This window comes from Microtus oregoni, unplaced genomic scaffold (genome assembly GCF_018167655.1).
Source record: "Microtus oregoni isolate MIOR12 unplaced genomic scaffold, Mior012 000098F_ref0000018, whole genome shotgun sequence".
NCBI lineage: Eukaryota > Metazoa > Chordata > Mammalia > Rodentia > Cricetidae > Microtus > Microtus oregoni.
In genome coordinates this window covers 2,219,890-2,244,092 of record NW_024544711.1, presented here as the reverse complement: position 1 = coordinate 2,244,092, position 24,203 = coordinate 2,219,890, and the positions used below count along the sequence as shown (strand labels likewise).

The 24,203-nt window shown below is 50.5% G+C and overlaps 1 protein-coding gene across 1 annotated transcript in view; it reads right to left on the bottom strand.

Moving 5' to 3' along the window:
* The window catches only part of LOC121442979 (PH and SEC7 domain-containing protein 2), a 137,604-nt gene extending 125,956 nt beyond the window's left edge, over positions 1 to 11,648 (bottom strand). Inside the window, exon 1 of the mRNA XM_041644631.1 lies at positions 11,569 to 11,648. The gene's annotated coding sequence lies outside the window, so the exon portion shown is untranslated. The remainder of the gene's footprint in view (positions 1 to 11,568) is intronic.
* Between the last annotated feature and the right edge of the window lie 12,555 nt (positions 11,649 to 24,203).

Sequence of the window (24,203 nt, the reverse complement as noted above, 5' to 3'; positions counted from 1 at the left end):
GCATTTGTGTCCGCAGACCTTCGCCTCCTCCTGCCTGCGGGCGGGCGCGGTGACGATGACCTCATTACCGCCTCCACAAGGCCCCTTGAAATCCCTGCGCCTCCGCATTTGGCTGCTCTAAAGTGATGGGAACGGCCTGCGCTTCCTGATCAATCGCTTAAAATTCAGGGTCGGCTCGCTGCGCTAGAGGGCTGCCTGCCAGCCCCGCGCAGTGCGCTCTGCCGCCTCCCCCCACTCCCTTGCTTTGGGGTGGTGGGGGGAGTCGCGATGCCGTCGTATTGGAAAACATCCCCGCGCTGGCTGGGGGGCCCGGTGGGGCCAGCGCTGGAAGCCGTTCCACTCGAGCAGATGGCTGTGAAACTTTGGCGGCGAGATAAATTGGGTCTGACGGCGTGAGGCCGGCTCACAGATGGGCGGGATTCTCACGCCGGCCCCCACGTCCGGCCCGGCTGCGGGCAGGGGCCGGCGCCGCGCAGAGCCCCCCTTGGGTACTAGTCCCGCCAACTTAGGGCTCCCGGGAGCCACCCACCCTCCTGGGACCTCCCTCGGTCGAGGGCGCCCTCCATCACCTTCCTTCCGGCCCCAGAGCTCCCGAGAGACGAGCCAGAGGGAGGGGCGCCCCCAACGACCGCCCAGTCACCTCCGCCAAGCTGGCAGCTGGGCTTTCCCCCTCCTCTGCCAGCCGCAGAGGCCTGAAGCGTGAAGGTTAACAGCTGGGGGGGAGGCTGCGTCTCCCTCTCTCACCCCCTCTTTGCTGCAGCCCCGCCCATCTGCCAGCCCTGGGGATGTCGTAAACAGGGCTGTGAGGTGTGTGTGCGGAGGGGGGCTGAAAGGAGGGATAGAGAGGAAGCCAGACAAAGAAAGCGAAAATGTGCGAGAGGCGACGAGAGACCAAAGCATAGACCAAGGGACCTAGAGAGGCAGAGAAACAGAGATGGAGGGTTAGACACAGAGACACCCACAGAGAGAAAGGATGTAAGAACCTCGGAGCTAGACAGAAACACATGATTGGAAATGGGAGGAAGGGGAAGGATGGAGCAAGGGCACTAAATACTGGCAGAGGTGTAAGGTGCACCGGCCTCGAGGTTTGGACGACCCTGGAGGATGGGAATGTGCAGAGGCTGGGGAGCAGGGCAGGACCCTGGGCTATTCCAACCCTACCCAGAGCATGGGAGTGCCACTGTCCGTGGCCGCGCCCTAGATCTCCGCGTCATTTCCCCCGCCTCGGTTTCCCCTGGAGTGCGGGGGTATGGGAACACTGCACAACTGTCGCTCGGCTGCAGAGCCCTCCCTGTAGAGCTGCCTCGTCCACGCATCAGTCCAGCGGGCAGATATCGATCCTTTCCAGCCAAGCTCGATACCCGCGGCCTGCAGCCTGCTGTGCTACAAAGAAAGAAAGGCTAGCTCTTCAGGACGCCTCCGCGGAGATTCTGTGCCAGAATGAACCCTGGAAGGCCAGGGTCAGAGCGGAGAACTGGCTCCTGCAGGACTCTGTACAGCGCCACTAGGCAGACCAGGCAGTCTGAGGCAGGAGCATAACTTGGGTGACCTCGGACCCAGCCTCCTACAGGGCGCGCGAAGCCAAAAGGAGAAAAAATATTCATGGAGTTGATGAAGTTGAAGTTTTGTAAAGGGCGTGAAGGAGACAGCCAATCAGCAGGCCGTTATTTACATGGCCTCTCGGATTGGCTCTCATGGTGCCTCTTTAGAATATTACTTTGAAATCTTAAGAAAAACGTAAATCCCACCCATGAGGAAGGAAGGAGGCTCTAACAAACCCCTCCAAATTTCATGTCAGGTTCCCCCTGGGAGAACTCCCCCAGACAAGCTCTGAAGGGAGCTGGAAAGTGGAATGCCCAATCCACAGATAGAGATCCAAACTGAGATCCAAAGGAACAGAGGTGCAGTTTAGCTGTAACCCAGCAGACAGGTGGTACCCGGCACTCTTCTACCTACCCACATGGGGGTGGGGGTGTCAGACATGTTGGGAAGAAGGGCTTGGTTCTGGCAGTCTGTTAAAAGTCATCCAGTGTCATGAAAGGGACTGACCCACTGGGCAATTCTCTGGTTTGCTCCAGAACACTGCAAGCTTGCAGACCACAGTTTCAGAGGTAGGCTGGTTGTTCCCTCGCTTACCCTCGGGCCAGTCTGACCTGGAGATCTGTTTCCCCCCACAAGCCAGTCAGGCAGACATGAATACCTGGGGGGGGGGGTGGTAGTGGGGGTGAGTGTGTGCAGTGACAGACTGAAGCCTCCCAAGCCTATAAAAGGGTGTCTTGATCAATCCACCCCAGGAGTCTCCTGCATCCATGCAGACTGCCCTGTTCAGCAAACCCTGAGACTCCCTCGGGGAGAGGGAGAAACTGGGATATTAGCAGCTAAGCATGGAGAGTCCGTTTCCACCAGGACCTCCCCACCCTCCCCTTACCCAGGGAGTTGGCCCTTCCACCCACGCTGAGAAAAGTGTGGTGGGGTGCCTTTCCCAAATCTCACCCATTTTTATGACCCACACCCTTCTGCCAGGGGCCTAGACGACTCAAGACTCTGGGGGTAAAGACTATCAAGGGCGCTAGGAACTTAGATCTGTGGCTAAGGCTAAAGAGAAAATCCCTCAGCCTGTGGTGAAGTGGGATGTTGGTGGGTGAATGGACTCTGGGAAGGTTCTATCCCACCTAAAGACAGAGCCTGGAGATCCCACTTCACCCAAATCCTGACAGCATCTGTGAAGGTTCCTGTGGTCCCTGTGTGCATACCCCTGTGATAGCTGGCTGCAGTAAGCACACCTTGTTTGCAGTGCCGTGGACCAGTGCCTAAGCACCTAAGGGATTCCACCACCTTCCACCCACCAAAGCTCAACCTCCTAATGACCCAACCTGCTGTTTGTTTTTTTTTTTTTTTTTTTTTTTTTTTGGTTTTTCGAGACAGGGTTTCTCTGTGGCTTTGGAGCCTGTCCTGGAACTAGCTCTTGTAGACCAGGCTGGTCTCGAACTCACAGAGATCCACCTGCCTCTGCCTCCCAAGTGCTAGGATTAAAGGCGTGCGCCACCACCGCCCGGTTCCAGCCTGCTGTTTGACTTGAGACACAGCTCAGTTCAGCTCTGGGCCCTGGGCCTCCTGCAAGGCTGTGTCCTCCGGAACCTACCATTCTCAGTGGAGGCTGCTACAAAGAAATTCTAGAGGCAGTGGGTCTGTCCAAGAGGAGCTTGAAAGACACAGTTGGTTTAGCCTACATCCGGAAGTGGAGTGGGGCAGCAGCAAGGTTGCCAAATCCCACGGTCCCCACAAAGTCACAAACTCCCATCCCTGCCTCCCTGCCCACCTCATAAAAAGCAGGGGTGGTGCTGGAGAGTGGAGGACTTGTGTGTGTGTGTGTGTGTGTGTGTGTGTGTGTGTATGTGAGAGTGTTATGTGTACACAGGGTTTGAGAGCCTCCCCCTCACCCCCGCTGCCTCTGCCACAGTGGCACTCTGAGAAGCTGAGATAATCCCTTGCCATCTGTCTTGTGTTCCTAACCCGCTCAGCCGGACAGCTGCCCAGGCCACAGCTCTGCAGATGGGTGCAGAGGAGTGAGGGGCACTGAAGGAGCTGGCTAACTCCAAGAACCAGGCAGGAAGGATACTTGATCCTCCTACACCAGAATATACCTACGGTACAGAAGAAGAGAATAAAGCCAGAGATGGGCTAGTCGGGACTTCCCCTGCTCCTGTTTTTTGACTGTGGGCTGGAGGTTGGGAGTGACCCTCCCAGCATGCAGTAAGGCGGACAGGGATGGTCTGTGAACTTATTTTTGCTTACCCTCTTTTATGTGTAAATACATCCCTCCCATGGCCAGGCAAATCCATCTCAATTCTTCCTCCTTCTCCAGACAGACCAGCACCAGGACCTTCAGTTTGTTTCCCAGAGCACAGAGGAAGGCACACGGGATATTTAGCTGGTAGACCTGCTGGTACAGGCTCATTCCCTGAGATAAGGAAACAGCTCAGTGAGGAAGGGGGAGGTGCTGGAGGAGCATATCTCTAGGTCTGCCTCCATAACTGTTCCCCATAATAAAGTCTCTCCCCCTGCCTCAGCACCCACTCCCAACCTGTGGCTCTGTCCCTCATGAGGCTGTGAAGTTTTTAGTTAAAGCCAGATGATCAGACTCAGGAGATGTCAGGATGGGTTAGGCAGGGTCTGGGGAAGGATAAAGTTTTGTCGTTGTGTGGGTCCTCACCTTCCCCCTCCCTGCAAGTCATCTCTTTCCTCACACGCAAACAGCGTGCTTCCACACGCAAACAGCGCTCTTCCACACGCAAACAGCGCGCTTCCACACACAAACAGCGCGCTTCCACACGCAAACAGCACGCTTCCACACGCAAACAGCACGCTTCCACACGCATCTCCTCTTACTTCAAGCTGCACCTACACCCACACAAATGTACTCACGGTCATACGCGGTGCCTGTAAACATAGCTGCACAGATACAAATGCAAACTCAGCCTTCCAGGGCCACACACCAATGCACAGTCCTCAACGCTCACACCAAACATTGTCCTCCCTTGACCAACACACACTTGGGCTCCCAATTTCTAAATGCCACCTGCGACCCCCCAGCCACGCCATCGTGTATAGGGAAACATCTCATCTAGTAGGTAAGAATCTGTTTTGTCCTTCCCGCCTGTGTAAAACACTCTCCAGGCCCTTAAGGCCTTGGGAACTGCCTCCAGGCCACAGTCCTGGAGAAAAGCCCCTACTCTTTTGGGTTCTCAGCCTTCCTAGGCCCAGGAAGAAAAAAGGAACAGGATCATGTCCCTTGGGCTCCTTGGCAGGGGATGAGACAGACCTGGAGCCATGGACTCCAGGCCTTGTCATATACACACCTCATACACTCATCTGCCCAGCCCTCACCCACAGTCACACGCTGGTGCTCACAAACCACCCTCACGTTCACACAAGTCCCTGTCACCTCGTCACACAGTCAGCCACACTCCCAGGCAGCCTCTCACTCCTTCCACCCAGTTACAGTCCCACCATCCTATCCTATTGCAGTCATAGCCCCACCTGGACAGGCAGCCACGCTGGGGCCCTGAGGTCAGCATCTCGCTGGCAGAGGCTCTGAGGCCCACACAACAGTCTGGTATGCAGAGAGACAGGAAGAGATGCCTGCTGCAGAGGCTCCTGAATAATTCAGGGCAGTCACTGTTCTGGAGGCAGTGGCCTGTCAGCTGCAGGGGAAAGTTGGTGGCTGGGTTGTTCTGAAAAGATCCCTCCCAGGGCTGCAAGGGAAGTCTGCCCAGTTTAGAGGTTCATGAAGCCCCACATGCTCTTTCTCTTTTCATCTTTATCAGGGCTGGCAAGACTTTACAGGTGGGGAAACTGAGGCTCAAGGTTGCCAAGTAGGACCCCAGGCTCCCACCAGCACCCTCTTCTCCATATACGTAATCAGAGAGCCTTTTTGCTCGTTTTGCCTACATGCAGATGGGAGGTGAGTGAGGACGTAATCTGAGAGCCTACAGTGTGTCGCTGGGGCTGGAACAGGAGAAGGCCTCTAGCTCTTCACCTGAGTATAGTAGGCCCGCGGGTACTGCCTGAGGAATGAAGGCATCAGGCAAGGGCAGTACGGTAACTCATGCCTCAACCTTAGTTCACCTAACAGACCTCTCTGTGCCTCAGTTTCCTTGTCTGTAACATGGGTGCCGAGGGCACTGACTTCATGGTAAGGATTTAGGACAGGCTATTGACATGCAGTCTCTCCATTCTAAAGGCTCTAAGTAGCTAAAACTATGGTATGGGAGGCTGAAGAGATGGCTCACCATTAGGAACACTGGATGCTCTTTCAGTGAACCCCAGTTCAATTCTCAGCACCCACATAGTTGCTCACAACCTTTTATAACTCCAGTTCCAGGGGCTCCAATGCCCTCTGCTGGCCTCCGCAGGCAGCAGGCACACACATACACACTATACATACATACATACATGTACACACACATACATGCTGCATGTACATACATGTACACATACATACATGTTGCGTGTACATCATGTACACCTACATGCTGTACATGTACACATACACACTGTACATACACACATGTGCACACACATACACGCTGTACATACATACATGTACAGAAATTGAAAACAAAATAAAATAATTTTTAGGATAAAAATAAAAGTGTGGCATGGATAATCTTGCCAGAGGAGAGCTAGCCTCAAAGCAGTGGTCTCTACGCACCCTCCCTGGCTGGGTGCTGGGCCTTGAAAACCCTCCTTTCCTGCTGCCCCTCTCCAGCCCAGTGTCTGTCACCTTCCCAAGACAACAGCTGTGGTCTTTTACAAAGTCCACCTCACCCCCAACTTCAGCACCCAGATGGCTGTTCCCCTGTGTTTCATAGGCTTCTCTACCTCACACACTGAGGTTGGCGCAGGGTGGGATTTTTAAGCCCTGGTTACCCTGTGTCATGTCAGCAAGCTAGGCTGTCTCTGCAAACCAGCAAGATCATGGGTCTGTTCTCTCTGCCAAAATAAAAATGCCCTCCTGGTCAGAACCTCTTAAAAGATCAGGCTGGGTGGTTGTGGAGCAGGCCTTTAATCCCAGCAGAGGCAGGCAGATCTCTACGAGTTCAAGGTCAGCCTGGTCTACAGAGTGAGTTCCAGGACAGCTAGGATTACACACAGAGAAACCCTGTCTCAAAAAGCCAAAAAAAAAAAAAATCAGAACATGGATGCTTTGCTCAAAGACCAAGCATCAGGTTCCCTGAGCTGAAGGGTCATCTACCCAAAGCCAGGGTACCAGCAGTTAGAGGAAAATGGCATATGATTGGCTTGCCAGAAAGGCATACACTCACTCAGTCTCCAGAGCCCTGAGCCCAGATATTACAGAACATCCTCCACATTTGATTCAAAATAAAAGCCACAGCAAGCCATAGACCCGAAACTTAGACGTCGGCGGAAATTAAAATAGCTTCTCGCTGTTTCCTGGTTTCAGTATTCTGGACAAGCTCGTGAAGCCGAATCAGGCACTGGGCTGTCTCTGACTTTGTTCTTGTGCTGTTTCTGCTTCACTGGGACCTCAACACATGCTTTTCTTCCTGGAGCTGACCCTGGCAGGTCTTGGTGGGGATCATCTGGACCCCAAAAATGAGGTCAATCCCACCCGAATGTGTCCACGCCCATGCAGCGCCCCCATGTTTTTTGTGGTCCCTCGGGAGGCGAGAGACTAGGGCTACCCCAGACACCCCTCCTCTCAGCTGCTCCCCACAAGGTTTCCAGCAACCCCCGGGCCCCTCCCTTTTCTGGGGAACCTTGCGGCTGGGCCCGTGCCTGCGGCGAGTCTCACCCCAGTATTATTTTAGTCACAGACAGACACGAGGCAGATGGTGACAACATCCCTTCCCAGCTCCCCACTGACGAGAGCCCGAGCCGTTGCCGCCCTGAAGCCTCAGGGTTCTTCTCCCTCAGGAATATTTCAGTCCCGACTCGGTGGCTAAATGTAGCTGCTCGTGTGAGACTAGCTCACATCTGCGCCTCCTCTCCTCTTCCCTGCACCCTGCCCAATTCCAGGGCCGCGGTGAGAGTCCCTAGGATGCCCTGCCCACCTCACCCCTCCCTATTCCCCCTCTGCTCTTCTGGGTGCCTGCTATCAGGCCATGAGCACTGACCCCTAGGAGAGGCAGCCTTTGTGCCCACTTGACAGATGGGGAAACAAGGGTTCTGAAAGAAACCGGGGCCCAAGAGTCAAACACACCAGGCGAGGAAACATAGGCATCCCTTTGTCACTTCCGTCTCCACCTCCGGTCTCCGTCTCTGGCTCTGTGCTAGCCTCCAGCAACCTTTGTTCAGGGTCACAGACAGTCCCAAAGGTGTTGCCAAGCTGGAGGTAACTACTAGGGGCAGGAGGGAGGGCGCAGGGGAGGGGCGGGGAGTGAGGGGGGTCCTGTGGTATGCTCAGGCATGTCCAGGCAGACACAAAATAAAGTCAGGACAAGATGGTGTCACCTCAGCCATTTGACTTCCCTCTAGGATCTGACCTGGGGCTCAAGTCTGGTCTAGCCCTACCTGCCTTCTTCTGGCAGGTTCTGGCTCAGAGGCTAGGAGCATCCAGGGCAGGATGGAGACGTTCAGGGCGAGGGAGCTGTGGCAGAGGACAGGCCTGGTACCAGCTGTACAGGTACTTCGTAAATCACTCAACTTCTTGGGCTCTTTGCCTTCATCTGTTAAATTCGGAACAGTAGTATGCCCCTTTGCCCCTAATTAGGTACGGAGACCTCTAGATTCCCAGGCCACCGCCAATAAATATTTTTTTTTTAATAAATGATGGATCGCTGAAATTAACATCAGGCATGGCTCAATTGGGCTGATTCTCTTTGGAACCTCAGCTTTACCTTGGTGGTCCACTAAGAGCTGAAGATGGCTCCTGCCCAGCTCCCACAATACAAAGTACTTGCGGCCATTCATATGTAGGTAGGCACAGGGCAGAGGGCCAGGCTCAGGCTAACAGGGCATGGGAGATGGGTTAAGGTTGATTTGGTTCTCAGGCCCATTTCTCCAGCCACCCACTCTGACTGGCCTTGAGAGCTGAGGGTGCATCCTTGGCAGGTGAGGACATGTTTATACCCAGTCAGACCTCCTAGTTGTGGGTTCCTACCTGCCTCCAGCACAGACCCCCTCCTCTACCTCAGCTGGCCTAATTCTGTAGGGCTTGGCCAAGACACACACTAGCAAACACACCCATCCAGCTGGGTGTGAAGACACAGTCTTTTAATCCCAGTGCTTGGGAAGCAGAGGCAGATGGATCTCTGTGAGTTCCAGGCCAGTTCTCAAAAATAAAACAAGAACAAACAAAACCCCACCCCCACCCATCCCAGTGACCCTCACACCCTACAGAGGCCTCCGAACTCACACCCTTCAACTGGAGGCACAGATGCAAAGATGTACATGACTCAATGTTTGTGATAACGTATTCAGTCGGCAAACATCTTTTTGTTTTGTTTTGTGTTTTCGAGACAGGGTCTCTCTATAGCTTTGGAGCCTGTCCTGGAACTTGCTCTGTTGACCAGGCTGGCCTCGAACTCAAAGAGATCCGCCTGCCTCTGCCTCATGAGTGCTGGGATTAAAGGCGTGCGCCACCACCGCCCGACTGGTAAACATCTTTGTATTGCAGGGCCCACCATATATCATGATCCCAAACACGTGCAGCAGAAACTGCACCCTTGCAGTCACACAGCAAGACTGTGAACACGAGTGGCAACACCCAGGCCCAGCCCACAGGAACGAAGCGAGTCCCAGCAGCTCTGAGGGTGGGAGACAGGGCCTTGGAGGAGGAATGGCCAGGTCAGGATCAGCTCTGCCAGCTCTGCATTGATAAGACTAGAGCCCAGTATTCATGGCCCACAGCAAGCAGGTCTTCTGTGGTTAGAAAGACAGAAATTGGGCTGGAGAGATGGTTCAGGGGTGAAGACCACTTACTGCTCTTCCAGAAGACCTGAGTTCCATTCTCAGCACCCACAGGGCAGCTTACAACTAACCATTGTAACTCCAGTTCCAGGGGATCTGTCGCCCTCTTCTGGCCTCCTTGGGCACAGCATGTATATGATGCAAATAATAATATAGGCAAAACACCATACACATCAAATAAAAATAAATCTCTTTTTTTTAAATATTTATTTATTTATTATGCACACAATATTCTGTCTGTGTGTATGCCTGCAGGCCAGAAGAGGGCACCAGACCCAATTACAGATGGTTGTGAGCCACCATGTGGTTGCTGGGAATTGAACTCAGGACCTTTGGAAGAGCAGGCAATGCTCTTAACCTCTGAGCCATCTCTCCAGTCCCCAATAAATCTCTTTTAAAAGGTCAGGAATTGGCAGGTTTGGTGGCATATGCCTATGGCCCTTGAACTGGGGAGGCTGAGGCTAGGCATTGATCTACACAGAGACACAGTGAGAGCCTGCCTAAAACAAAACAAACCCAGGCACAATGGCACAAACCTTTCCTCTAGAGCTTAGGAGGTGGGGTCAGGGGACTCAGTAGTTTATTATCCTTAGGCTGGGCGGTCCTGGCGCAGGCCTTTAATCCCAGCAATTGGGAGGCAGAGGCAGGAGAATCTCTGTGAGTTCGAGGCCAGCCTGCTGTACAGAGCTAGTTCCAGGGTTCCAGGACAGGTTCCAAAGCTACACAGAAACACTATCTCGAAAAAAAAAATTTTTTTTTTTTTTTTTTTTTTTTTTTTTGGTTTTTCGAGACAGGGTTTCTCTGTAGCTTTGGTGCCCATCCCGGAACTAGCTCTTGTAGACCAGGCTGGGGAAAAAAAATTTAATAAAAAAAAAAAAAAGATTGTTCTTAGTTTAGTTACATAACAGCAAAGCAGGCTCAAGGCTAGCCTGGGCTACAGGAGATACTATCTCAAAAAGAAAAAGAAAAAAGAAAAAAAAGGACTAGTGACATGGTTCAGCAGATAAAACCCCTGCTTCACAAGCCTGACTGGAGCTCACTGTCCAAGACTCATATAAAAAGATGGATGTGGTAAGCATCTGTGGTCCCAGCACTCCTGTGGTGAGGTGGGAAGCTCAAATATCAGCTAACGTGAGTATGCTATACACCAGAAACAAAAACAACCCAGCCTAACCAGCAGCCCTCCCTAAGCATGCCCTCAGACGTGTGTGCGCATGCGCGCACGTGTGTTTATCTAAATAAACATTTTTTAGAGCAAACAAAAGGTCCCCTGTGGTGGCACAAGCCTGCCATACCCCCCCCAAAAAAAACAGAGGGTGGGGCACAACCCGGTGAGAAGATGCAAACCTTGGCTCTCAGTGCTCTAGGGGCAGAGGCAGATGACACTCTGGGTCTGGTGTACATAGAGTTCAGGTCAACCAAGGCTACCTAGTGAGATCCAGTCTCAAACAAACAAAGGGGCCGGAGACAGGGCTCAGCAGTTAAGAGCACTGGGTGCTCTTCTAGAGGATCCGGGTCCGATAGCCAGCACCCACATGCTGGCTCACTCCGGTTCCAGGGGATCGGCCATCCTCTTCCGGCGTTCACAGGCACTGACTGCATGCGGTGCATATACATACATGTAGGCAAATCACCCATACACAGAATACATTTAATAACTATTTTTTAAAGATAAAGCTCTCCCCTAATGGTGTACCTGAACTTGTCACCACTACCAACCTCTCTCCCAGTAGCCACCTGCCAAGGTCACCCTCACACTTCTCACAGCAAACTGGGTGGGGCTGCTCACTGTCACCACTAAAACCACAAGAAAAGAAAAGCTGAGTGCCTGCGCAGAAACCTGTGGAGACGCTTGGCTGAGTTCTGAGCAGGAAACCGCACTCAGCCAATCACAGGCCAGCCGTGTTGACAGAACAGGCCTCAAGGACACCGCCAAGCAGCCCCGGAGCTCGGGGAAGGCCTGTCGGAGAAGGGACCTCTCTTCTCTGGTTCTGCCTCCCTCTGGGTTCACCTGTGACTTCCAGCCCTCACGGCCACTCTGTGGTGCCTGCTCCCCGGGGCTAGCATCTGCGACCCTCCATTCTCTCACTCCTCCTGTTCTTACTTTTGTTTTCCTTTGTTTGGGGAACTCACTCTTGAGCTGGTGGCATTCTTCACGACTCAGCCTCCTGAATGATGGAATCACAGACATGAGCCACTCTACCCGACTGTGTGTTTCTCTAGGACTCTTCCAACGCCGTTCTCTCCGCCGAAAACATGTTCCCGGTCTCTATCTTCTGACATCCAGACTATCCATCAAAGCCAATGTCATCTCCCCAGAGAAGCCTCTACCAAGAAAAAGAAAAACAAAAATCTCAGTTGAGTGCAGGAAGGAGAAAAGAGGACCCAGGTGGGATACGTAAGAAGCAGCCCATCGCTGCCCAGAGCACAGGAGACTTCGAGAACCAGGGCCTCAATTCTCCAGGCTGCTGGGGGATTCCTAGGAATGGTCAAGATCAACCTCTGCATCTTTTGACACCAGCACTAATGGTGCCAGCTACAGAGGGTTAAATTGTTGGTGTTTTATACAGATCAAGGCAATGACCATCCAGTCTGCTAGGAATTATTGAAAAGTTGGTTTCACTTAAGAACGAAGCGAATCAGTAAAACTGTCATTTTATGAAATATCAACCTTGAATACACATCTATTTAAGGCCTTATGAGATGGCCTGGGAAATTCACACATGCCAAGAAGACAGGGTTTCTCTGTGTAATAAACAGTCTTGGCTATCCTTGAACTCATTTGTAAACCAGCTTGGCCTCGATCTCCCTCCCAAGTCCTGAGATTAAAGGAATACACCACCCTGCCATGCCAGACTATGAATTTTATTTTTAATTAAAAATATAGTTTTGCATATAACTGTTTGGTCTACATGTACGTCTGTGCACAACGCGTGTGCCTAGAGTCCTTGGAGGCCAGAAGACAGTGAACTGGCTGTCTTGTTTTCTTTAAGATGTTCTCCACAGTCCAGGCTGGCCTTGAATTCTCTTCATAGCTAACTCCTGATCATAGCTGGGTCACCACACCTTAGGCAATTAGCTTATTTGTCTGCTTGTGTTATTTTTTTGTTTTGTTTTGTTTTGTTTTTGATAGGGTCTCACCTAGCCCAGGCTACTTTCAAAAGCGCTGTGTGGCCAAAGATGACCTTGAACTCTTCATCCTCCTGCCTCTACCTCTTAGGTGCTGAAATTACAGTCATGTGACATCACACCAGAGTTGTTTTTTTTAAATATTAATTTATTTATTTATTATGTATACAATATTCTGTCTATGTGTATTTCTGCAGGCCAGAAGAGGGCACCAGACCTCATTACAGATGGTTGTGAGCCACCATGTGGTTGCTGGGAATTGAACTCAGGACCTTTGGAAGAGCAGGCAATGCTCTTAACCTCTGAGCCATCTCTCCAGCCCCATACCAGAGTTTTTAAGGTGCTGAAGATGGAACCAGCATGCTAACTCCACCAACTGAGCTACACCCACACCCCAACTAGCTCTTTTCAAGTTGTTATTTAAAGATTTCTGCTTTTATATGCATGTTTGCCCACATGTATGTGTGTGCACTGCAGTGCCCAGGAGGCCAGTAGAAGGCATTGGATCCTTGGAACAGAGCTTCAGATGGTTGTGCACTGCCATATGGATGTTCGGATTTGAACCTGGGTCCTCTGGAAGAGCAGCCAGTGCTCTTACCTGTGAGCCACCTCATCAGCCCCAAAATTATTACCGCTATTCTGTGCACACATGGTATGACGGTGGGTTCCAGTGCCGGAGTGTAGGAAGTCAGAGGGCAACTTCGTTCATTTGGTTCTCTCCTTTTTATGGCTTCCAGGAATCTAACTCAGATCTCTAGCTCACTCAGCCAGCGTCTTTACCCAACCCACTCCGCCATCTCACTGGCCCATCAACAAGCCTTTTATTTCCTTTTTTGTTTTTGCTTGCTTTGTGTAATAGCCTGGACTTTCCTGGAACTGGCTTTGTAGGCCAGGCTAGCCTACTGGCATCCACTTGCCTCTGCCTCTCTGAGTGTTGGGATAAAATCTGTGTGCCACCACACTTGACTTTCTTTCCATTTTCTCATGTGCGTGTGTGTGCATGTGTGTGTATGCATATGTTGTAGTATGTGGGCATGTATTATGTGTATGAGAGTGTACCTGTGTGAGAGTGCAGGCCCAAGGTCAATGTTCGAATCATGCTCCATCTCTCTTGCACGTTACTGAGGCAGAGTCTCCAATCAAACTCAGAGCTCTACAGTACAGTTAGTCTGGATAGACAGCTTGGCTCTGGGATCCCCAGTGAGACTGGAACTGTAGGCAGGCCATACGCCCAACTAGCATTTACATTGGTTCTGGGGATCCATACTCTGGCCCTCTTCCTTGCATGGGAAGTAGCTATCTCCCTAGCTCCTGGTGCTCTTCCCCTTTTTCAAAGAGTGGGACTCCATTTTAACTTGATAAGAAAGACTCAGGGGCAGGGTGTGGAGTCATGCATCTGTTGCCCCAGCTGCAGTAAAAGCTCAGGAAGAAATATGCCCTGAAGCCGGTGTTAGAAGCCAGTCTGGGCCACAATGTGAGACCCCATTTCAGAAAAGCATACAAAAAATGTTTAAACCCCAAACTTCAGATTCTGATATCTGACAGCTGTTTCCTCAACAACAATGAAATGGGTCACTCACTTCAAGGAAACAACGGACAATATTTGTTGCTGATGATAGAGTTCTATTCTCTATCCTGGGAGGCTGGATTTATACACATCACATAGGCTTTACCCCTTCTGGAACATCCCTGATATAATGAAGTGATATCAATGAACATGGTTATTTAATACAGTAAAATGAAGTGTGTTGACAATTGAAAGATCCACATAGCTCAGGGAACAGACTGTCCAAGCGAGCAGTAAATTCATAGTGTTATAGATTCAGGCATAATGGGTGTGGTGGCACACACCTTTAATCCCAGCAGTCAGAAGGCAGAGGCAGGTGGATGTCTGAGAATTCCAAGCTAACCCGGTCTATAAACTAAATTCCCAGTCAGTCAGGGCTCCGACACAGTTGTGTCTTTAAACTAATGCATTAAAAAAAAAATGGTAGTTAGGCAAATGGGCTAAAATTTACCAACAAAAACTCATTGGTGGGCTGGAGATGTGACTCAGTAGGTGAGAGCATTGGCTGCTCTTCCAGGGGACTCACGTGTGATTTCCATAGGGCAGCTCACAACTATCAGTAACTCTAGGTCCATGGGATCCAACACCTCCTGCCCTCTTGAAACTTCACTGTGTATATGCAGTGCACACACATCCATGTAGGTGAACATTCATACATATAAAAGCAGAAATAAATCTTTAAATAATAGTAATAATAATAATAATTTAAAAAGAGCAAGTTGGGGTGTGGGTGTAGCTCAGTTGGTAGCACTAGCATGCTGGTTCCATCTCCAGTACCTTAAAAACCCTGGCACGAGGGATCAGGAGTTCAAGGTCATCTTTGGTCACACAGTGTGTTTGATAGTAGCCTGGGCTAGGTGAGACTCTATCAAAACAAAAACAAAAAACAATAAACTAATTGCCTAAGGTGTGATGACCCAGCTATGATCCTGTCACACAGGGTCACACGGGAGGCAGAAGCAGGTTCATCAGGGGTTAGCTATGAAGAGAATTCAAGGCCAGCCTGGACTATTGAGACTGTCTTGAAGAAAACAAAACAGCCAGTCCACTGCCTTCTGGCCTCCAAGGAACTAGGCACACACGTTGTGCACAGACGTACATGTAGACCAAACAGTTATATGCAAAACTATATTTTTAATTAGAAATAAAATTCATAGTCGGATGTGGCATGGCGTGGTAATGTGAGCCTTTTATCCCTGTCCTTGGGGGCAGAGGCAGGCTGCACAGAGAAACTCTGTCTCAAACCTGAAAAGAGAAAAGTGTCAACTGTAACCTCAAGTGATGGAACTTTCCTTTGTCTTTATTTGGTTGGCCTTGTTGTTGTTGTTGTTTGTTTGTTTCATTTGCACAGCACCATGGATCAAATGCAGGGCCTCCTGAAAGCTGGGCAAGTGTTGTATCACTGAGTCACATCCCTAGGTCTAATGAAGCTTTAATTCAATTTATTTGAGTTGAATCAGGGTTTTCTTTTTTTTTAATATTTATTTATTTATTATGTATACAATATTTTGTCTGAGTGTATGTCTGCAGGCCAGGAGAGGGCACCAGACCTCATTCCAGATGGTTGTGAGCCACCATGTGGTTTCCGGGAATTGAACTCAGGACCTTTGGAAGAGCAGGCAATGCTCTTAACCACTGAGCCATCTCTTTAGCCCCCAGAATCAGGGTTTTCTAAGTAGTCCCAGGTTGCGTTTGAACTCTCTCTGTAGCCCAGGTTGGCCTTGAATTGCTAGTGATCCTCTCACTTCAGCCTCCTGAGTGTTGGGTTTTTGTTTTGTTTTGAGACTTATTTGTTTGTTTATTATATATGCAGTGTTCTATCTGCATTCATGCCTGTTGGCCAGAAGAGGGCACCAGATCTCATTACAGATGGTTGTGAGCCACCATGTGGTTGCTGGGAATTGAACTCAGGACCTCTGGAAGAACAGTCAGTGCTCTTAACCTCTGAGCCACCCCCTACGTATTTTTATAAGTGTGGACTACCACACTCCAAATCCTATTGTGATTTTATTATTGTTTGTTTGTTTGTCTTTTTTTCAATTTATTTACATTTATTTTATGTGCATTGGTGTGAAGGTGTCAGATCCCCTGGAACTGAAGCTATAGACAGTTGTAGCTGCCATGTGGGTGCTGGGAATTGAACGTGGGTCCCCTGGAAGAGCAGCCAGGGCTCTTAACTGCTGAGCTATCTCTCCAGTCCCCATTTGTTTTTGAGACAGGTTTCTCCACATAACCCTGACTATTGGGATTCACTGTGTAGAACAGTAGACCAGGCTGGCCTCGAACTCACAGAGATCCGTTCACCTGCCTTTGCCTCTCAAGTGTTGGGATTAAAGACGTGTGCCACCACACCCAGCCCTATCGTTATTTTTTTTTTTCAGGCTGGTCTCAAACTCACAGAAATCCGCCTGCCTCTGCCTCCCGAGTGCTGGGATTAAAGGCTTGCGCCACCACCGCCCAGCTCCCTATTGTTATTTTTAAATAAACAGCTCTATGTCTTTAAGTTTTCCGTTTAGTGTCTAATGTGAATGGAGTGTGTATGAGCGCGCACGCATGTTCTTCTCTGGGGAGCAATCCCAGCAGCTTACACTCTGTCCGTGTAAGCTCTGTCACTAAACCAGCTGCACTACCATCTATCATGGCGAACGCCGATGGATTGAACCCCACCAAAGACTCTTGGGGGGGGGGGGTCTTAGCATTCTTAATCACCTAGAAGAATTTGAGAACGCAGAAGCTGGCAGCCACTGGAAGGAAAACCCAGGAGTGGACATAGAGAATGTATAGGTCTGTAGAGGCCAGCAGTGGCCGAAAAGGGGGCTGCTAGAATCAGTGTCTTTAAAGCAGTCCCCAGGCCTCTGAAGTCTGGTGGGCAGGGTTTGAAAGGAAGTAGCAGATCAGGAGGGGATCACAGACTTTTCAGATAGGGGCTCCTGGCAAAGGCTCCTAGGAGTCCCCTGCTTCCCTCTGCTGCCCCCATGAGGGTGCAAGTCTATAGGGGACACCCAAAACACAAGGCAGACCTCCCCACCCCCAACCATGAGAAAGATTTGGGCCTTAAAATTATCGTCACCAAGGCCGTGCCGCAGACAATACAGAGGGGACATTATGCGCTGAGAAAGAGGCCTTATTGTTGGTGCAATCAAGACAGCGGTGCTCTGTTCTGAGCAGGCTGGGGGCTGTTCATGTGCCTCAGGCCAGACCCTCACACCCAGAATCGCGTCCTCACCCAAATGCACGCACGGGCTCACTCTGCACTGGCTCTGTCACATAGCACATAGGAGCCTGGCATGTGCCGAGCTGTACACCCTCACCCTGTGTCAACAACCACCCTCTGCTACCTGGCTGGGTCTCCAGCACAGGCTTTACCACCTGCAGAGCCCTGATGGAGAGCAAGGGACAAGAGACAGCCACGTTGGGAAGGCGGGACAAACACCCTGCGTGCCCCACCCGGCCCCGCCTGACTGGGATCACAGGGCACTGAAACCAGCAGCCGCCTAGGCTGGGCCAGACGTGCCTGGACCCACAGAGGGACACAAAGGCTGCCTTGTTGCTTTGCCAAACACTTCCATCTCTGGAGTAGGAGGGAGGGACGGGGTAACTGGCGCCCCTATCCCTAGCTCCTGGGCAGGCCCCGAAGCAAAACTGTACTTTAACCTCTTAGGTCACTGCCAGGACTTGAGTTAGAAGCCCAGAAGGGGACACCCTAACCTGTTCAGGAAACCTGCCATAGGAGGGTTCCCAGACACCGAAGAGACCCAAAGCCTCCATGCTTTCCCTTTGAGGCGGGCTTGCTGTCCTGTCTTCCTGGCTGTTCCATCTGTCTGAAGGTCCTCTTGCCCTTGTCTGAAGGGATCTTCTGTGGAAGGCCTTCTTGGCACTCAGCAAGCAAGCGGTTTCTAGTGGTTTCTATGTCTGTGCTCGGCCACCAACTGGGAGCTCCAGACAGGAGATTCCCCAACACATGAGTCACCTATGGGGCTAAGGACGTAGTCGCATCTCAGGTCAAGGCTTGACCGATCTCAACAGGGGTGGATGGGAGCATAATGCCACAGGATGGGTTGAGAGTCAATATAGTTACCAGCATGTCACACACAGAGCAGGACAATCACCTCTCTTACCTTGGTCCTTGTTCTCGGCCCAGGGACATTTTTTTCCCTTCTGTATGTATGGCCAGGCCCCCTTAGCCAAAGAATAGCTGGTTCTATTTCTTAGTTACCATCTGCAGAGCCCTGACCTGGGACACGGGACTGTTTGGAGGAATGTGTGTGTGCCAGGTCACTGACTGCTCACAGCCTTTCGAACAGGGGCCCCATCTGTCCCCCTCCAAAGGCGGGAAAGCAGCGCACGATGCGGTGCCCATTTCAGGGCCACACAGCTGGCAATTCTAGCTGGAGCCCAGGAAGTCACTTCCGCCAGGCAGCCTTCTCTGGCCTCTCACTCCAGACGAGCCTTTGCTGTAAGATCCCCAGTCCCAGATCCACTGAAATACCCCCAGGAGCCCACTGGCACGGTTCTGCATTTGTTTATTGACTGGCTTCTTTATTTTATTGCTTATCTCTGTCAGTGGGTTTTGTAGTGGTGACGGTGTTGGTGGTGTGAGGGTGTTGGCACTGCCTTTGCAGGCTAGACAGTCACCCTGCCTACCGCTGAGTTCAGTCCCAGTTCCCCAGCTTGCCTCTCTTGAGAATGATCTACCAGCATATTTTTTCCCCTCCAGGGGCTCTGGGAGCCCAGCATCTAGCATCACCACACATGGCTCATGGAGTCTCTCAGGAAACACTGTCACCAAACCGGCAGAGAGCATACTGAGGAGGGAGGCAAGGACTGCCTAGAGAGGCTCAAGGAGTTAAGACTCTCTAGACTACACAAGGTCGGCTGTACTTGTTGCAGAATTTCTACTGTCTCTGTGGACCCACGGTTCTGGGAAGCTGGGAGGGAGGTGCTACAGGTGCCTGGAGGCCCAGTAACTCTCAGGTCTCTATCACTCCAGGCAAAGGTATCTCAGCATGTTCAGGCACCATGAACCAAATGATAGGGCTTTCTAAGACCTATCTTTTTGGTTGTGACTTCTCTTTACCGCCAATATTCTAAACTGCTGGTTAGATTTCTTGGCTTCCACTGAGTGCTTCCAAACCACTGATCAGACCCCAACCACTAGAGACACATTTGGTGGATTTGTTGGCATCTGCAACCAGGGGACCAGCCAAACTGTAGGCCCTCACACTTACGCACGCCCTTTGGACAGACCCCTTCCACTACAAATTCCGTGGTCATTGGTTGGGTTCCAAAAATAAGACGCAATCATGTCCCTGTCTTCCATTGATTATCTGTGCACTTCTAAAGCAAAATCAGCCCCACAGAAGCCCTGGGGACAAAAGTTCCAGGACGACACTACTATCTCACCTGACATGGGTTAGGAGAAGACATCAAGGACTCGGCAAGCTGGCTATGGTGTCACAGACCTGTAACCTCAGCATTTGGGAGGTAAAGGCGCAAGCACCGGTAAAGGCACTACAAGAGACCAGGCCTCAAAGAAATAAAAAATAAAAATAAATACAGATCACTGAGATGACTGGGAAGGTAGAGCGCTTGCTACCAAACCTGACCCCAGGGAGTCACATGGTAGAAAGAGCAAACCAACTCATCCGACCTCCATAGGCGTGCCATGGATTATGTGAGCCCCTCCCCCACCCCGGCAATATTAGATTCATGTATAAGAAAACTAAGGAAAAACAACAATAATGAATAGGTTGAGAACCCTAGAACCTTCCGAGGACTCTGTCTCTCCCTATCTTTATGGTAAGGGATCAGAACTATTCCCTTGTGACAGGATGAAAGCTAGGCCTGTGTGAAGAAACCAGGATTTGCTGCCCCATGGCAGGAAGACGTGTGTGTGTGCATCTGTGGCAGGGTGGCACCCAGGGGCCTCCTACCAGGCAGTTTCTGTCTGGAGGGGAACTCAGGACCCTGTTTGAACTGAAGCTGTGTTTACAACTGCTCCTGAAGCTGGTACTTTTTTAAAAAAATGCTCCAGGAGGTATCTGCCTGTAATTCCAGTTCTAGGACAGTCTGGGCTACATGGAGAGATGAGAAAAACCAGAATGTAGTTCATTGGTAGAGTGCTTCTTTACCTCATACACAATACAAAGTCTGTAGGATGGTGGTGGGGCATGCCTTTAATCCCAGCACTCAGGAGGCAGAGGCAGGCGAATCCCTGTGAGTTTGAGGCCAGCCTGGTCTACAGAGAGAGTTCCAAGACAGTCAAGACTGCACAAAGAAACCCTGTCTTGGCCAGGCGGTGGTGGCTCAAGCCTTTAATCCCAGCATTTGGGAAGCAGAGATAGGTGGATCTTTGTGAGTTCATAGGTCAGCCTGGTCTACAGATTGAGTTCTAGGACAGACTCCAATGATGTGGGAGTGTCATATATCAATCTGTTGATTTCATTGGTTAAGCAATAAAGAAACTGCTTGGCCCTCATAGGTTAAAAGATAGGTGGGAGGAGTAAACAGAACAGAATGCTGGGAGGAAGAGGAAGTGAGCTCAGAGAGAGGCCATGCTCCGCTCTCCCGGGCAGACTCGCACAATGAAGCAAGCCGCCAGGTCGGACATGCTGAATCTTTCCCAGTAAGACCGGAGCTACACAGTTTATTAGAGATGGGTTGATCGGGATATCAGAATTAGCCAGTAAGGGCTAGAGCTAATGGGCCAAGCAGAATGGGCCAGCAGTGTTTAAAAGAATACAGTGTCCGTGTAATTATTTCGGGGAATGAACTAGCCAGGCGGCCGGGGTGCTGGGGACGCAGCCCCGCAGCTCCTATTACAACACTCCAAAGCTACAGAGAAACAAACAAACAAAAAAGATACCCTTGAAAATAAACATAGATAGATAGATAGATAGATAGATAGATAGATAGATAGAAAAAAACAGACACAATGTCCTGGCTTAGATCCTCTACAGAGTAAGTTTAAAGCCACCTCGGACTGCAGGAGACCTTGAATTTAAAAAAGAAGAAGAAAGAAAATAGATCCAGAGCTGTCCCACCCAAGAATTTTATACCAGTTCCTGTTGGAATTTTTGTCTTGTCGACAATCTGCAGTTGTCTCTAAAATGTGCGGAATTACTGGTCTCTTCCTGATCAGACAGATACTACAGGAGGTCGAGCCATTTATCCCAGCCTGCAACCCCATCATGCCACCTGCCCAGGCCCCAGACTGAGAGGCACAGGTGGCTGCAGGTGGCAGCCAGGCTCCTGGGGAGCCCTGCCCAGAGTCCCCTGCCTTCACCGTGGGCTGCTATCCAGGACAGACACTCTCCTCCTTCCCAAGCAATTGCACCCTGCTGAGGCTAGAGGTTTTTTTTAAAAAGTGTTTCCTAACTCAAGAGCTGTTTTCCAGAAAGTCCTGTCATTGTCCTGCTCCTTTTCGGAGAGGTCTGTGCAGACCTCGCGGGAGTAGCTGGCCGCGGCACTCCAGTTTATTGCCCTCCTGGACCTCTTCCAGACTGGATATTTCCTACTCCCCTGCCACTAGTCTGTCAGGCTTAACTGATCATGAGCATACCTTGCCCACCACTGTGTGTGGCACCCACACCCATACCCACACGCACGCACGCACGCATAGGACAATGCCTGGCACACAGCAGATGCACAAAAGAAAATATTTGTAGAAACAGAATGGAAAGAGTTGGGAAAGAATTAACAAAGAGCAAGATCTGGGCTTCTGTCCCCCAAACTTTTGTTTGGGTTTTGCTGTTTTCTGAAACAGGTCTCTCTGGCCTGGAGTTTGTTCTTCAGGCCATGCTAATGTCAAAGTCAAGTTGTCACAATTCGCCCTCCCTAATGTTGGGATTATAGGTATGTACCACCGTGTTTAACCCTACGAGGCATCTTAGAAATCCAGGTGCTCCCTTCCCCATAATGGGCAGGGCCTATGGCTCCCTGCCCAAGGACCAGTGAGTGGTACTGTGACCAATGTGCAGGATCCCCGTCCCACAATCTCCCTGCAGTACCGTCACAGGCCGACCTCTAGAGATGCTCTTTCCTGCCCCCACACCCATCTCAGAGAGATGGAAAATAATTTCCTTTGTCATAAACTGATTTTGATGAGCCCAGTCCCCAGGAAGTCATCACAGACTCTTGGGGAGCAGCGCGGTGAACAGCGTAACTTATGGGCTTGAGGTCCCAGACACTCGGCTGCTTCTGATGGCTCTGGACACCTCCAGTTCCTCTAAATCAACTGTGACAGAGTGACCTGGACAGCTGCCCAGCCTTCCTCAGGCTCGACTGGTGCCCCTGGCAGGCGCCTTCCAGGTCAGGGGACACAGGCTGCACGGAAGTGGTGACATCATCCTGGCTGACGGTAGGGAGACTTCAAGGGGAGGCGCCGGCAGTCTCTCCAGCACAGACCTTTAGGGGATCGTCATTCTCCTCTCCACTTCTAGGGGCACCTCAGACCAGACTCATCCTCTAAACTGCATCATCTTCCAAAAATTCAGTCTGTCTTTGGGTGCGACACGGTCCCAGAGTTTTGAGGTCCTGTCCCGAGGTCCCTCAAAACCAGCCAGGTGAAGGACACCAGTTACATTGACTCAGTTTCTCTACCTGAAAAGTGGTGAGCTTTGGTACTGGGTGAACTTTCCAGTGGTGAGAAGGTCTTGGAAAGTGGCTGGCTTGGAATGCTGGCTCAATTGGCCGGTGTTCCAGACTTGAGTTCAATCTTTAATTTGGGTGGCAATAACCCTGACTTCATCCCGGCCACATCAAGAGTCCTTAGTTTCTCCAGATTGGCTACTTCCTCCCTTGTCTGGCCTAAGGCACTGTTTTCCCCTCACCTTCTACGTTTTGCTAATTCGGGTGGGGCTTTTTGTTGTTGTTATTTGATTTGCTTTATTTTAAGATTTATTTGTAAGGACCAGAGAGATGGCTCAGTAATCAAAACCATGTACTGGTGTTACAGAGGACCTGAGTTCGATTCCCAGAACCTATGTCAGGTGACTCCCAACTGCCAGTAACTTCAGCTCCTGAGGATCCGACATGCTCTTCTGGCCTCCCAAGGCACATACACATACATGCCTCCCAAAATGCACATAATTAAAATTTTTAATTAATATTTTCGTTTGGGTGATGGTAGTGCACAATTTTAATCCCAGCACGTGGGAGGCAGTGGCAGGTGGATCTCTGAGCTCAAGGACAGCCTGAACTACAGAGTGAGTTCCAGGATAGTCAGGACTACACAGAGAAATTCTGTCTCCCAAAATCAAAATAAACTATTTTTGAGATAGGGTCTCACTACATAGCCTGGGGCGCGCTATGACCACAAACTCTTAAAGATATGCTTATCTTTCCCTCCCAACTATGGGAACTAAGGGGGTATACCACCATGACCTACTAAAAAAATCTTATTTCTAAGATTTATTTCTATGTTCTGTAAATAATATTTTTATTTTGTGTATGAATGGTGCCTGATATATGTGCATTAAGAGCCTGTATGACGCCCTCTGAGGTCAAGAGTACCAGATCTCCTGGAATCATAGTTATAGATGGCTATGAGCTGCCGTTTGCATGCTGGGAATCGAACCTGCCAGAGCAGCCAGTGTTTTTTTTTTTTTTCCTTCTTTCTTTTTTTTTTCAAGACAGGATTTCTCTGTGTAGCTTTGGAGTCTGTGCTGGAACTTGCTGCATAGACAGACCAGGCTGGCTTCGAACTCACAGAGATCCACCTGCCTCTGCCTCCCGAGTGCTGGGATTAAAGACATGCACCAGCACCACCTGACTGCAGTCAGTGTTCTTAACCCTTGAGCTGTCTCCCCAGCCCTATTTCCCATTTTGTGGGTCTTTGCAAGTAAGTGCAGGTATTCAAAGAAGCCAAAGGCACTGGATCTCCCTGAAGTTAAAGTTACAAGTGTTTGTGAGTCACCAAACGCAGGTACTGGGGAATAGACTTGGGTCTTCTGGGAAAAGCGGGAAACAAAGCATTCTTACGCTGGTCGGTGGTGTCACACACCTGTAATCCAGCCCTTAGGAGACAGAGGCAGGTGGATCTTTGTGAGTTCGAGGCCAGCCTTTTAACCAC